The sequence below is a fragment of the Tachypleus tridentatus genome, chromosome 2 (genome assembly GCF_004210375.1).
Source record: "Tachypleus tridentatus isolate NWPU-2018 chromosome 2, ASM421037v1, whole genome shotgun sequence".
NCBI lineage: Eukaryota > Metazoa > Arthropoda > Merostomata > Xiphosura > Limulidae > Tachypleus > Tachypleus tridentatus.
In genome coordinates, this window is record NC_134826.1 from 93,663,543 (window position 1) to 93,678,930 (window position 15,388).

The 15,388-nt window shown below is 33.4% G+C and overlaps 1 pseudogene across 1 annotated transcript in view; it reads right to left on the reverse strand.

The window, feature by feature from the left end:
• Positions 1 to 8,834, reverse strand: part of LOC143244576 (phosphorylase b kinase gamma catalytic chain, skeletal muscle/heart isoform-like) — a 61,109-nt pseudogene extending 52,275 nt beyond the window's left edge. The window contains exon 1 of the transcript XR_013025212.1: positions 8,798 to 8,834. The product of XR_013025212.1 is annotated as a phosphorylase b kinase gamma catalytic chain, skeletal muscle/heart isoform-like (transcript). The remainder of the gene's footprint in view (positions 1 to 8,797) is intronic.
• Between the last annotated feature and the right edge of the window lie 6,554 nt (positions 8,835 to 15,388).

Sequence of the window (15,388 nt, forward strand, 5' to 3'; positions counted from 1 at the left end):
AGTTCTACATATTCACCTCTTTAAATGTTCACAACTTCACAGTTAATAAAACTACTTGAATTTTTCTTCACAGACACTACTGGGAGTTAATGTTCTAACTTCAAGATAGATAAGATGTAATATTACTATTTATTTAGCATTTCAATTTTGTAACTATGTTTTTTTTCCTTAAATGTAGAGATGAGGTTAAATGAAAATCAAAAGAGTTAATTTACACTTAATTTAAAGCAAGTATTAGAATTTTGGTTCCTGTTTTCTACTTTTAACAGAATAATCTTAATTTCAATTTTAAAATGTCTTAAGTAAAACTTATAAGAGTTACACTTCACCAACTTAATCTAGTTCACACCATAACAGTTATTGTTCATGCAATTTTATAACAAGTAATTTCACAGCCACTATGTCACATCCAAGATGGTCTGATGAGCCTCAATATTAAGCGAAAAGCTTCTTCAGCACTGGGTTTAGAAATAAAGTGGTTTACATATTTTTATACACTGTTTGTTATCTTAAATCATAAAATTCTTGGAATTAATAAATTCATCTAACCTTTTTCAGGTTTACAGTTTACTATACTCCCTTCAATAACACAAATCTTAAGTTACAACAACCTTTCTATTTGAATGTTAAAAAAAAATACAACACAATTCTAATTGCCTAAAGAAAAAACAATATTACAGCTTTTTCTGTAACATTACATCATATAATCTAGGCTACATATAGATTTCCTGAAATATCAAAAAACTTAATTATATATGCTGAGCCTTTATCATGAAAGGCATGTTCTGGTCTGGTGGCTCTTTTATCTGACCTAATTTTCTCTTTGACCTTATTTTAGCTGATGTTTTATATACAAATATCAGTAAACTGACACTATACCTGTACAACACAAAAGTACAATTCTATTGCCTCTTTTTAGATGTTAGCATCGCATGACTTGTTAAAAACATTAAGTACCAAAATAATATTACAATTGTACAGATACAGATCTTCCCATTTTTGTTTTCTTGTAAATCACAGTAACATGTTGCCTTTCTTTGGCAGCTTTCCAACCTTTCTAGCAATTTTATACCATCAGTGTCTTTAGTACATTTGCTGCCATGAAAAGATATTCAAGATAAGTAGAAACAACACAGATATCAAAAATAGACTTTGGACACTTGTTTATGTGAAAGTGTTTTCTTCAGCTGAAAGTTTTATTTTCAAATGGATAAATATATCATATACAACAACATTAATATTAATATTGTGTCCATGTGATTAAATGTGAAAGCATAAATCAATTGCACTAAATATATAAAATGTTTTTACTCAACACTAGACATCATTGGACATTGATCAAACATTTTTACGTTCAAAAATTAAATGAGAACATATTTCATTAAGAAAACCACCTTACATTAATTTATGTCATGTATATAATCAACTAACAACCTACATAATAAATTAAGGCCAAGAAAATTAATAGCTTTCTTCTAAATATATGAAAATATCCTAAACCAGCATCAATACAAAAAAAGGCCAGCCATTTCACTACTTTGTAAAATTACCAAAAAAGAATTAATCTTATTCAAAGAGTACAAGTTCACATTGGTCTATTTAAATATGTCTTTACCCCCTGAAGAAATACCTAGAGTTTTAGAATTTTATATTCCTTTTTAATGTGATTTACCAATCTATTTTAAATATATGCATTTATGTTATCTCATAAGTCGGTGAGTGTGTATATTAAACATAAACATCACTGTTAGAACACCTTTAAGATTAAACATTAAAAACAATTTATTTTCCATCTAAAGAGCACTAATTGTTGTCTGCACTATAAAGCTGAATATGATATAGCAAAAAAAATATTTATTTTAAACATATATTTAAAAAAAAACAAAAAACATCTGAAACATACAAACACTAAGTATATTTACCAGATATTACAGACAAAGATGATTTACTTTCTGGTCAACTATAGCAATAAAATACTTTAATAGAGTGATGAGATACACCTGTGAAGAGAGCAGTCAATAATACATAAAGCAAAAAATTAACCTTATATAAAAAACGTACTTCAAATATGCATCTCATTTTTATAAAAGAAAATTGAGATCTGAACACGTCAGCATTTAACAAAGAGAAAAAGACAAATTCAAAATAAATAGTTCACTGAAACATGTGACTATGATAAGAAAGCTTGTTGAATTAGAAGAAAAAGAACATGAATTTTGTAACTAAGATCCTGTGGAGACACTGTCAACAAAAACATTTTAAAGGCCTACTTCAATTGAAAAATTCCTTTTTCTTACATTCTGACTTCAAAATATTAATAAACTTCTCTACCCAAAAATAAAAAAGTTATTACCTGCTTATGTGTATTTAAAACAAAACCATATTAATACAGATTAAAACAAGAAGTGAAATAAATTTGTACATCACCTAAAACTTGTCATGTACACAATTTAATCACTATATGAGAAAATGATTTTTTTTTAAAATTCAAATAAAAGCTAATACATGATGAGTAAGGATCACTATCTAGAAAGATAACTATTTATAGTGTTTTTGCCATTGTTTTTACTTACAGATTCATAAATAATATTTTCATGCTTGTGTTTCATATGAAATATAATTTTGGTAATTTGTTTTCCTGGAATAGAGTTCTTATTTTAGCTATTATATCAAATATTGCCCAATAAACAATGACATTCCTAAGCAGTTATCACATATTAGTATTTACCTACAGCAATTATTGAAGGTTACATTCAAATGAACAAGAGAAAAAAAAAGAAAAAAGACCAGAATTATACAAAAAGTTATCCTTTACCTCCACCATTTTCTACTTCATGTACCAACAAGAACTCAGTGCCATCACTTTTACACATCAGTAAAATTAAACAAAGTTCATACCATAGTAAAACTTAATTGTACCATAGAGAAAATAAAAATCCCACATTTATAAAGTGTTATATATATATACTTTTAGAAATGTTTTGAAAGCACATAAAAACTTTCTCAATGATGTAGTCAAGGTATTCTTCTTGGTATGACTACATGAATAAATCAAAACTATAGTGTGTGTTGTCTTTTTCTTCCCTTGATCTACTTACAGTATCATAAAAAATTACTGGCTAAGCTAAGACCTTGACAAATCAATTCCTGTTGGACTCGTTTATGACATATTGGATTTCAATTTCTATGTAAAAAAACTGTTAAAATAGCTTGTGAAAGCAGGCTTCCACTACTCAAAACTTAATAGTGAACCACTACATGCATTTGGTGAACACATTCACATATTGAAAGTATTGACAACTGTAATGTGGTATCTGTAAATGGTTGAAAACATTTATATTAACATGTGAAAAATAAACTGCATTTTTGATTCACTGTGAAAATCAAAAACAGCAGCAAGTAGATTATTTTTCAACTTTTAATATTTCAATATCAGAAAACACCAAGTCTTGATGGTATATGTGAATACATTTTGTACTTGATTTTGCATTTTACAACTTAGTGTTTACACTAACAGTATGTACTGGCTAAAAATCTACAAAAATATCCACTACTTTTAAAGGTTTCATTTTACCTTAACTATCTCTATACCAAGGATAGAAATAATGAAATAAAATTACATTAATTCAAGGAAAAACTATCAGGAAGATTACACTCTCATTTGATAAAGGACTTCCTCATGAATTTACAAAAAAAAAAATTAATTCAACAATAATTTTATTTGATTTCTTTTGAATTTCACGTGAAGCTACATGAGGGCTATCTGCACTAGCTATCCCTAATTTGGTAGTGAAAGACTAGAGGGAAGGCAACTAGTCACCATCATCAATGCTCGGGTTGTTCTTTTACCAACAAACAATGGAATTGCTTGAAACTTTATAACACCTCCATGGCTAAAAGGATGAGTATGTTTGGTGGAAGGGGGATTCGAACCTGCAAATCTTTTTATTGAGAGTTAAGTACACTAATCACCTGACCATGGTGGACCATAATCTAACAAAATGTTCACTTCTATTGGTCATAACTAAAGTAATATAGATGGACCACACATTCTCGATCAGGAATGTAGGAATGTAATGTTTCAATCCCTGTTATAACGAGTTTTACATTTTTGTGGAATGAATCTGCTTAAAATGGAGGAATGTAGAGTATTTTAGCATCTATACTGGTCCTTCTCAAATCCCTCAGCACAGAAATCAAACTATTGTCCACTAATACACTTCACCAAAATTTCAAATCCAGTGCCATCTACAGTGACTGAAAGTGGATTAGTTTCTCACAGAGTTTATTGTAATTCCCTAAATATGAGCATATGAAGCATAATAAATTATTGGAGATTGGAATTAGATGAAAATCTTTGCAGGGAAAATAACTCGGATCTTATATTTGTGTAAAGTAATAAATATCAAGAGGATAAAAGATAAATAGTGCTTCTTAAAATATGAAAGCTATAGTGAGAAATAATATATCGATACAAGTAAGAAAAATGTTGTATAAATGTTGCATTGAACCCATAGTTATGCATGAATGCAAAACATGGACAATAACAAAGAAAGTTTAGAAAAACTTGAAGCAAATGAAATGTGGTTCTTAGGAAAGTAGCATCAATGAAGAATAATTAACAAGTAACAAAACAACCAAATGCAACATCATTAAAAAAGTAAAAAGAGAGACAAGCTGAGTTTATAGGTTATGTGATAAGGATATAAGGAAAGGAGATCCAAGGAAAACAAAAATAAAGATGTCTGACGGACTCGCACAACAGTTAGAGTGAATAATAGTGGGGTCCTTTTTAATGATATTTATATGATCCCAAATGCAGGTAACTTTAATGATGCAGCCAAACTAAATCATACCTCTGAACATTCTCTTGTACACAGCCTGCAAATATTACACATATTTTGAATAATTACATCCAACTTATGGTAAACAAGATACAACAAATATTCATAAAAGTGAATGATATTTTTATTGTCTTTATCATTAAATATCTGAATACAATTTAATATAGGTAACAAATACTTGAACAGTAAAATTCCCCTATTTGTTTCAGTTCTATTACTTGAATACCTCTTCAAACTTAATTTGAGATGGAATACCAAAATATTTTAAGAGCCACATATTGATCAAAATTTATCAGAATGAGATCCATAGGTTCATTTTTTGTATTTTGTCTTCCAAACTACTAATACCTTTTTATTCCTAAGTATTTTATATTGTAAAACATCTGAATCTGGTTTACAAAAAAAAAAAGAAAAAGTAATACATAATGCAAGTTATCGGAAAATATAATTCCAGCCAATAGCTTTAGGATTTCACACACTGTATGACTGTGTAAATAATTAGGTAGATAATGAGGAGCCATATCTTATGAAAGGGTATCTGGGAAATACGCTGGGAATTGGGAGAAAAGAAAGAATAAGCCAACCAAATAAGTTGGCAAATCCATCTAATAACAATGACAACAAAAAATGCCTTGAGTAGAATAAGAGTTTCAATGGAGAATGAGGCTGGAATGGAAACCACATAAGGAAATCATACAGGCAACATTACATTGGAAAGCACAAACAGGACAGGGCTTGAATACAAGATTCAGAGTACCTGATACATGACTTGCTAGTAAATGTATTTGATGTGAATGAGCCCAGAATAGAAGTTCAAAGGCTGAAAACAATTTGGCTCAAATGAGAGGGAGGAAGTGATCTAAACATTGAAAAATGGCAAATAGCATCAAAATATTGATATGCAGAGCCAAGCTGACTATAGACCAACAACTTGCAATTTCTCAGGAATACAAAAATGCTCCCAAACCCATCAGAAAAGTGTCTATAAAAAGATGCACAGGAAGGTGGAAGAGAAATGTTCATTGTGTTGTTGTCACTGATGAGACACAAGGCTAAAAATAATGTGTTATGAAGGAGGGGAGTAGGATAACTGATTCCAAAGAATCTTGAGCAAGATTCCATTGATCATGCAATATCAATAGAAGAGTATACAAGTGTGCATTACCCAAGGGAATAAGAACTTCCATGAATGTCCAAGTCCCCAAAAGTAAAAGACCTTCACGAGTGAAAGCAAGGACTGAGATTTGACAACTAATAATTCCGTCTATCTTAACCATAGAAAAGGCTGGGTCCAAATGAGAGAACAGTTGAAAAACACTTCTACATGTATAAAGTTTTGGATCAGGATGAGAAAGGATTTCTTCAACACAAGTAGATAAACCACACAAGTCACCTCAGAGAAATAAAAGTCTGTGAATGTGAGATGATTATTGAGATAAAGCTATAAACAAACAATTGTCCATTTAATGATGAAATCAGAGTGTGCGAGAATGAAGAAGTTGGACAAAGGCTCTGACCACCCAAAAAATTATGTATATACACACACACACACACACACACATATATAGTGTGTAAGCCACAGCAAACAGAAGATCACAGAATTAAGAAACTTGACCTTCATGGATAAGATAAAAGTAATGTTTGATTGAAGGGGGAAAAAGGCAGGAGAAGATAAGCACCTAAAATGTTCACCTTTGCCATCCAAAAACCCAGGGTAAATGCCCACCAAATAGCAAAGAAGAACTCCTTGGTGAAATGAAGTGGAAAAGAATTATTGAGACCAGGAAAATCTGTGGCAATGTGCCAGCCTCTAGTCTTCTTGGGAACTACAAACAACCAGGAATAAAACTCTAGATAAGGGTGACTGATAAGTTTGATACCTTCCAGGACAAGAGAACTGAACTGTTTCAGAAAGATGCTGATAAACTGGATACTGAGGATGAGGAAAGAAAATGGGATGTAGGAATAAGTGTGGTCAAGTTAGAAAACAGAAGGACAGTCCTTCAGATAACTCTTGCAGTACCCAATGATTCAAAGTGAAATTGCTCCATAGGTGCACAATCCTGGCCAACTGTGTCAGAAGCTGTGGTTTAGCCAATGGTACCATTTGCAATAGGAAATCAGCACTGAGAAGCTTGGTGGCAAGACATCAAGACATAGAAAAGGATAACTGGCAAAAGAGCAGAAGGAGGGTGATGGAGTAAAAGGAACAAAAGAAGAGAAGGTTGCAAAAGACAAGAGACCACAGATGAAAAATGAGAACTGTTGATAAACAGCCTCCACCCTGGCAGCAAATGAGTCAGGACAATATTCAAAGACTGACTGGTGAAACAATGGAGCCATAGGAAATCCTGCAAATACAAAAATGGGTAGATGCATGAGAGTTAAATGTGTATTCCTCTCCAGGAAACTCCAACAACAGAGAAGTCAAGTTAGTGGAGAAAAAGATGAAAACAACATCCCTAATGTTAAACATGAGAGAGCAAGTACCTTCCAAAAACAAACTGCAAGAGGAGGGTGCAATCTTGTGATGTGTTCACCTCAACTCAACAGTTGCCAGTTGCAAGAGGAGGGCACAGAGCCTGAGAAACTGCAGGTTGAGATGTAGTAGCAATAGTAACTTTAGCAATTATAATTTGAAATTCAGAATTCAAGTAAATTTAGATATCAACCTATAATAGCTAATTTCACTTTAAAAAAAAATACAACTGTAAACAACAAATCTAATTATAAATAATGAAAAAAAATCTAAGCATGCATCTGCACTTTACAATGCCACATCAAGAAGTGAAGATTGGACTCTACAGTATAGACGAATCCAACTATGCTAGGAGGGTGTGTTGCACTCCTACTGGTGGAGGGTTAGTACTTGCTCATTTGCATGCTATAGTACAACTGTATGCTGTAGAAATGTGAAGGTAGGTCATAGTATCAAAGTTAATGGCAAGGAAAAACTGAGCATAAAGAGAGCAACACCGAATGAAAAAAAACTTATGCGAGAGGAAATAAATTATTGTATTGAGAAAATGCCCATGCCCTACCAGTATCCTAAATATAAACAAAAATGTGCAAAAGCTTAAAAACTTACTCCTTAGGTACTCTACTAATAACAAGGGTCCATTGCAACTGGATTATATTATTAAAATCCTTTTGCTTTTCCTCAACCAAATACCCTATAAACCAATTAACTTTTTTTTTTCCCCCCAGTCCCCACTAATATAATTTTTTGGTTAATCTTTCTTGTGGTATCTTACCAAAACTCTCTTATATCTAAGTAAACCAAAACCAAACTTTCAACAGCTCATAGTAACATTTCCCAAAAAAATTAATTTGTGTAATTTCAGTATAAAAGATTTTCAAAACATCTATAATACTATATTTGTTTCAGCATAATTTTTAGAAGCAAGATCAACTGAAAATAAAGTTTCATGCTAAGACAGAATGACTATAATAATAGTATCTATTAGTGTTACTATAAATTAGCATTAACAGTAATACTAAATACCAGTTAATTTGTCTCAACACAGCGACATTAGTTATTCCAACACTAAAGAATCGGTCAAACTGCAAAAGAAAGTATAAATATAATACTATTTAATTATAGCTCACATATATGTCAACTAGAATAGCATTAAAATAAATTATAATCATTATTTCTGTCATTAGACGAATCAGATAAAAGGAATTTATTCGTCCCATAGCTTTTAAAGCCACTCAATTCTTCGAAGTTATAGATATATATAGTACCAGTAATATTAATAATAAATTTCCCTGTTAGTGTTACTAGTTCAAGTAGTTGCAACTAACACGTAAATTTATTGATTCTCTAGAATTGTTAATAAACAAATATTTAACAAAATCAATAGCTAATGTGTACTCATGTGACTCAATCTAGGCGTATGACAACTGATATCATTAGAATGAAAATACATAATTATAATAATTTAACATACCAGTGTCATAGATCCAATAATTTCGACATCACTTTCTACCAAATGTCTTGAGGTTGTATAACAAATCTGAATAGCGACCTCTATTATTAAAATAAGACAGTATAAGTAATTACATATGTATATCAGTATTATGCCTATTTTACAATTATACTACATTCTCTAACCAGTCCAATTTAGCAAAAGTGTTCATGTTATAACAATTGTTGTTATAATAAATGGCTACTATAAATGGTATTCTGAGTGTTATTACGTTCATTGTGTCTCTAGAAACGCGTCGTGACAATTGATATGTTAGTCATCCAAGGTTAAGTTCTTTACATGCTGATATGGCACATAAAATCTGTCGCTAAGCTCCGTCAGCTCACAACTCTAAATCCACTTTGTAAATTACATACCACTTCCGCGACTACTATATACACTCAACTCTCAACATACCAATGATTGAAGTCTGGAGCACTTCACATGACTTGTTGACCAGAGTCCAAGGCACATTAACTTAATCATTTATATGATGTTACAAATGAAGAGTTCTTCTCAACCCAGTTAAAGCACAGGCAATAGCATTTCACAGAAAAATAGGTAGATAATGCAAACAAACAGAAAATGCACTATATACAACACCCCAGTCCCTTTTAATACACGCCCACCACTAGTACAGCGGTATGTCTTCGGATTTACAATGCTAAAATCAGGGGTTTGATTCCCCTCGGTGGGCTGAGCAGATAGCCTGATGTCGCTTTGCTATAAGAAAAACACAAACCCTTTTAATACAACCGCCAACTTTACAGACATCACATTAAATTTTCGCTTGTCATGGAACACTCGCTATAACAACATTCTCAAAAACAAGTACTAGGTTGACACTCCCATATCAAATAGGGGCTGTAAACAAAGGATTTCGTAGCCACTCAATTATCAAAGTCTATATCAGACCTCTTTACGAATAACATGCAACATGCCTGACACTATATATGTGAAAAGATCCAACAGAATTTCGCCTCCCCAAATACACCCCACAATTTTACGTCAAAACCTCACGTATATATCTATCATCAAAGACCGCATTCACACTCTACCCCTAAAATATTACAGCAAAGCTAAAAAAACAGAACAACGACAATCAAACAAGTACCTTTTCAGCCCTAGTCCTCATACCGCACGATAAATATACATCTCTCTATTTAACTATATCAGCAGTGTATAACATTCATGTACTAACCTATCCTTTCACACCTTTCTAGCCTGGCATTTCGGGCAAGGATCAGGTAGATTATTCGGCGCCTAACCTGTGAAAGTAGGTTTTTATTGAGCACTCCTGTTTCTTATTGCAACAAAATTTTACAGGGCACAGGATATTCTATCTCAGTCCCCTGAAAGGATGTGTTAATCAAGTAAGTCCATAAGACCAACAACTATGACTAATTCGTTATAGTTGATTATGAAAAAATCTACAAAATACCCTTAACTTCAATAAAAAATTATTTAACACAACCTCCCAAAACAAAAACACAGTCATTCTGTTTCCATTTCCATGATTCTTTCTTGATGACGTCTACACCGTCCACAAATTCCACACCCACTGCTGAACAACGGTCTCTTGTGGATTTTGCCATCACCTTTGTGTCGGCATCTTCCAAATGTTTGCGCGCCAATCAAAAGTTATCTTTCAATTCTTACATCCCTAGGCCCGCTATGGCCAAGCGTGTAAAGGCGTGCGAATCCTAATCTGAGGGTCGCGGGTTCGCATCTCCATCGCGCCAAACGTGCTCGCCCTTCCAGCCGAGAAGGCGTTATAATGTGACGGTCAATCCCACTATTCGTTGGTAAAAGAGTAGCCCAAGAGTTGGCGGTGGGTGGTGATGACTATCTGCCTTCCCTCTAGTCTTACACTGCAAAATTAGGGACGGCTAGCACAGATAGCCCTCGAGTTGCTTTGTGCGAAATTCCAAAAAACAAACAAACACACAAATCTTACATCCCATCTAAGCCAAGGGGTTCTATAAAAATTTGCTTAGCACTTAATCTCTCAAGGTTATTATTAAATCCAAGTACAACTGATAGTGGTTGCTGTTGTTTTTGAAGTTCGCACATAGCTACTCGAGGGCTATCTGCGCTAACTGTCCCTAATTTAGTAGCGTAAGACTAGATGGAAGATAGATAGTTATCACTACCTGCCGCTAACTTTTGGGCTACTCTTTTTTGCAATGAAGAGTGGGATTGACCATAACTTTATAACATATTCACGCCTGAAAGAACGAGCATGTTCGGTGTGACGGGAATTCGAAAGCGCAAAATGCAAGTCTAGCGCCCAAATTACCAGCTATGCCAGACCCAAAGAGTAAATTTTAATCGATTTTTAAAGAGTTGTTTTTGTCATTAAGCGCAAAACTATACGAGTTATCTGTGTTGAAACCATCATGGGTATAGAAACCTTTTTTTAGCGTCAAAAGCCCTTAGATCTACTGTTGAATCACGGGTGGATTGTTGTAGAACTAAGACAAATGCGTAATAACCAATAAACTTAATTACAGACCTATGTATTATCTTACCATATTTTTATGGTCAGCTCCACTTCTTTTTTAACAACAGATTTTACAATTAGTCTAGATGTGTGAACATATATGTATATATGTATGATTTAATAAACTTATTGAACTTATTTACGTAATAACTCAGTTTTTAATTATAAACCCGAGGTGGATTTTACTGAAATACGAAGAATATTATATATTTGAGTTTCGGTCTTTTATTGCTTTTGAAAATATCACTACTTAATTATATCGACACTTCGCCAGCTGCGTCCGGCATGGTTAGGTAGTTTGGGCGCTCGATTCGCAATCTGAGGCTCCCCATCACACCAAACATGCTCGCCCTTCCAGCCGGGAGAGGGGCTTTATAATGATCAATCAATCCCTCTATTCGTTAATAAAAGAGTAGCCCAAAAGTTGGCAATGGGTGGTGATAACTAGCTTCTTCTTTCTAGTCTTAAACTGCTAAATGAAGGATGGTTAGTGAAAGTAGCCCTCGTATAGTTTTGCACAAAATTAAAAAAACAAACAAGCTTGACCAACTTAGGAAAAGCGTTTAAACTACAACAAGTAAATAAAAGCTTTAAGAATATGTATTGCACTTTTGTAATCGGAAGATAAAGGCCTGACGTGATACTTTTGATGCTCAACTTACAACCTAGTGGTTGCAGGATCAAAACGTAGCCATATGTAAATATGCTACCCTTTTAGCCATTGGAGCATTATAATGTTATAGTGAATCCCATTATTTGTTGTTAAAGTATAGCTCAATAATTAATTATGGGTTGTGCTAATTAGTTGTCTTTCCTTTAGTCTATCACTTCAAAATTAGGTACTACTAGTACAACTTGTAGTTTTGTGCGAATTAAAAAAAAAACAGTCCTGAAGAAATGATTAATATGGCTTTTAGTGGCTAATGGCTCTAGGCAGCCGAAATCATACTATAATAGAACTCTTGTTTATATGATACTGGAAAAAAATTGTTTATTTTACGTGATATGCAAGCCCTAACATCATGAAATTTGTATTCTGTGTGCAAGTAGATTTGCAGTTGGGATCAAGATTTTCTCGTTTCGCTTCCATTTCTCATTACGGAGAAATTTATTTTTCTCCATTTGGAGGGTGTAGATATGACGTCATGGATACTTCACACACTGATCTAATTCACTAGCGCCATCTATAAAAATATAATAGTACTGTCTGTTGTATGTCCATGCAAATACTGCGTAAGATGTAAATGAATCTTCATCAAAATTGGTATGGAGGTTCATTAGGTCCATGGGAAAATACGCACAAATTTTCAATTTTGTATTTTGTGGGTTTTATGAGTGTTTTTGCGGTTTTTTTTTTATCACTACTTCACCCCTGTTAATGGATCTTCATCAAATTTGGTGCGAAAGTTTATTGGGTCCATGAGGAGATACATACAAATTTACGGTTTTACATTTTGTGTTTTGCTGTGTTTATGGGCCTTTTGGTTTCTTTTAAAAATTATATATTAAAAAAACAACTTTTCATGTCCTAAGATAACCTTTCATTAATCACTAAGTTACATAACTTCCGTCAAGGGCACGTGTACTCCAGCTATACTATTTAATCTTCGTTTTTCCCTATTGTCTTCGTGGTCATTAAATGTTTCTCCAGCATTATCAAAGTGATACATCTTAATAATAACTTGAGCATTGTCGATCGATAAGCAGGCTTCTCAATAGGACCGGGCAGTTAAACATTGTGAAATTAAATTGTATTCCCAAATCCGACCTAAATTTAAAAACTTATGTAATATGCTAAAGTCAAAATATTAAGTATAACCGTAAACAATGTATTTACTTGCCATCAGTAGCGTAACTAAAAAACAAAGGCCCCAGTGCAGTCATAGATCAATGACCCTTAACAGCTAGATGGTCAGATCAACATTTGATGCAAAATTCTCAACAAGATCATTACTCTCAGATACGATATATTACGAACACACATGCAGAGTATATACAAATATATTGTGAGAAGGGCCCCTTTCAGGTGCGTGTCCTTACCATTACCTGGACCTAGATGCAATAAGTTTGTTTGTTTGCTTTTAAATTTCGCACAAAGCTACTCGAGGGCTATCTGTGCTAACCGTCCCTAATTTAGCAGTGTAAGACTAGAGGGAAGGCAGCTAGTCATCACCACCCACCGCCAACTCTTGTGTTACTCTTTTACCAACGAATAGTGGTATTGACCGTCACATTATAACGTCCCCACGGCTGAAAGGGCGAGCATGTTTAGCGCGACGGGGATGCGAACCCGCGACCCTCAGATTACGAGTCGCACGCATTAACACGCTTGGCCATGCCGGGCCATAGATGCAATAATATAAATCTTACTGTTTTTTTTTTGTTATTAATGGGTGTTACCAAAGGTTATAAAGCGAAAATAAAAATCTTAATTGATGTATTGATATGTCTCTTCATTTAATAACACATAATTAATACAATAGAGGACAAATAAATAATCTAAAAATAATAATAATAAGTTTTCAATAAGTTAGATATAAACTGAATTGCAAAAAAAAAAAAAAAGGACACAGTGAAAATTACAAATTTAAAATTTCGTTTTCCAAAAATTCAGAGTGGCGAAATTATTAATAAGTTCTAATACATCGATCCGTTCTGTCTTTTCTACTTCTGTAATTACGTTGGCTAATCCTAACAATTGTTTAGTGATTTGTATAATTCCTTAAGCAGTTTTTCATTATCTTCATCTTTCTAACGGTAATTGCAAGAGTGTGAATTTGTAACGCTCACGCTTCAAAATACCTCGCGCTCATGTCACGTTACTGGATGAATGCTAGCTTGTCCAATTCTCTTGTGGTGTTAATTTTTCAAATTCAGTACTTTCTATTATCAATTCAGAATCACTTAATTTAATGAAAACAGCCAGTGGAACTCACAGTAAGCTGCATCTAAATTGGATAAATAACACAACCACAGTCTATCAGTATTAAGGCCCCATTTGTATGCCGTTTCGTAATATATTTCTGAATTAACCTGTTTTTATCGTTTTCTTAGAATGGATCTCGGACCGGCATGACCAAGTGGTTAAGGTGTTCGACTCCTAATCCGAGGGGGCCACGGGTTCGAATCCCCGTTATACCAAACATGCTTACCCTTTTAGCAGTGGAGGTATTATAATGTTACGGTCAATCCCACTATTCGTTGGTAAAAGAGTAGCTCAAGAGGTGGCGGTGTATGGTGATGACTACCTGTCTTTCCCGTAGTCTTACATTGTAAAATTAGGGACGGCTCGTGCAGATAGCACTCGCGTAGCTTTGCGCTAAATTCAAAACAAACAAACCATCGATGAACTAGGACAAATATCTTCATATCCATCATTAAGATTTCCGGAAAATATCCATATCACTTGAATTTTTTCATTAAATAATTTTTTGGTTCCACAATTAATTTGTTGCTGTGTTTGTCGATACCGCTGGTACACGGAGACGGGTGAATTCGCCTACTCTGTCTTCTTGATCTTGTGTAAATTAAGACCGTGTGTTACTTGGGCTGTTTCATGTTCTCCTACGTGTACTTTTTCTAATTTTTGCTTGTTTGTAGTTAAAACACAAAGCTCCACAGTGGGCTATCTGTGCTCTGCTCATCACGGGTATCACTGAGGGAATCCTTATTTTTACATAAGAAAATATGGCGGTGGGTGGTGATGACTAGTTGCCTTCCCTCTAGTCTTACACTGCTAAATTAGGGACGGCTAGCGCAGATAGCCTTCGTGTTGCTTTGCGCGAAATTCAAAACAAACAAATAAACACAAGAAAATAATAAAAGCTTTATTTAATCCAAAAAAAATATTTCGTAGTTCACCAAAAATAAAACAATTATCTTTTTTTTAGAATGAATAAGTTCTTTTTTATATATGACGCATTCTAATTTTGAAAAATATGTACTTAAATAATTAATTTCAGACAAGCTTTTTGTAATATTAGATCTTTTTATAATCTTGTTTTTTTAAAATCAAATAATTTGTTAATGTTAAAATCTACAAATATTTCTTCATACACAATAGATGACGC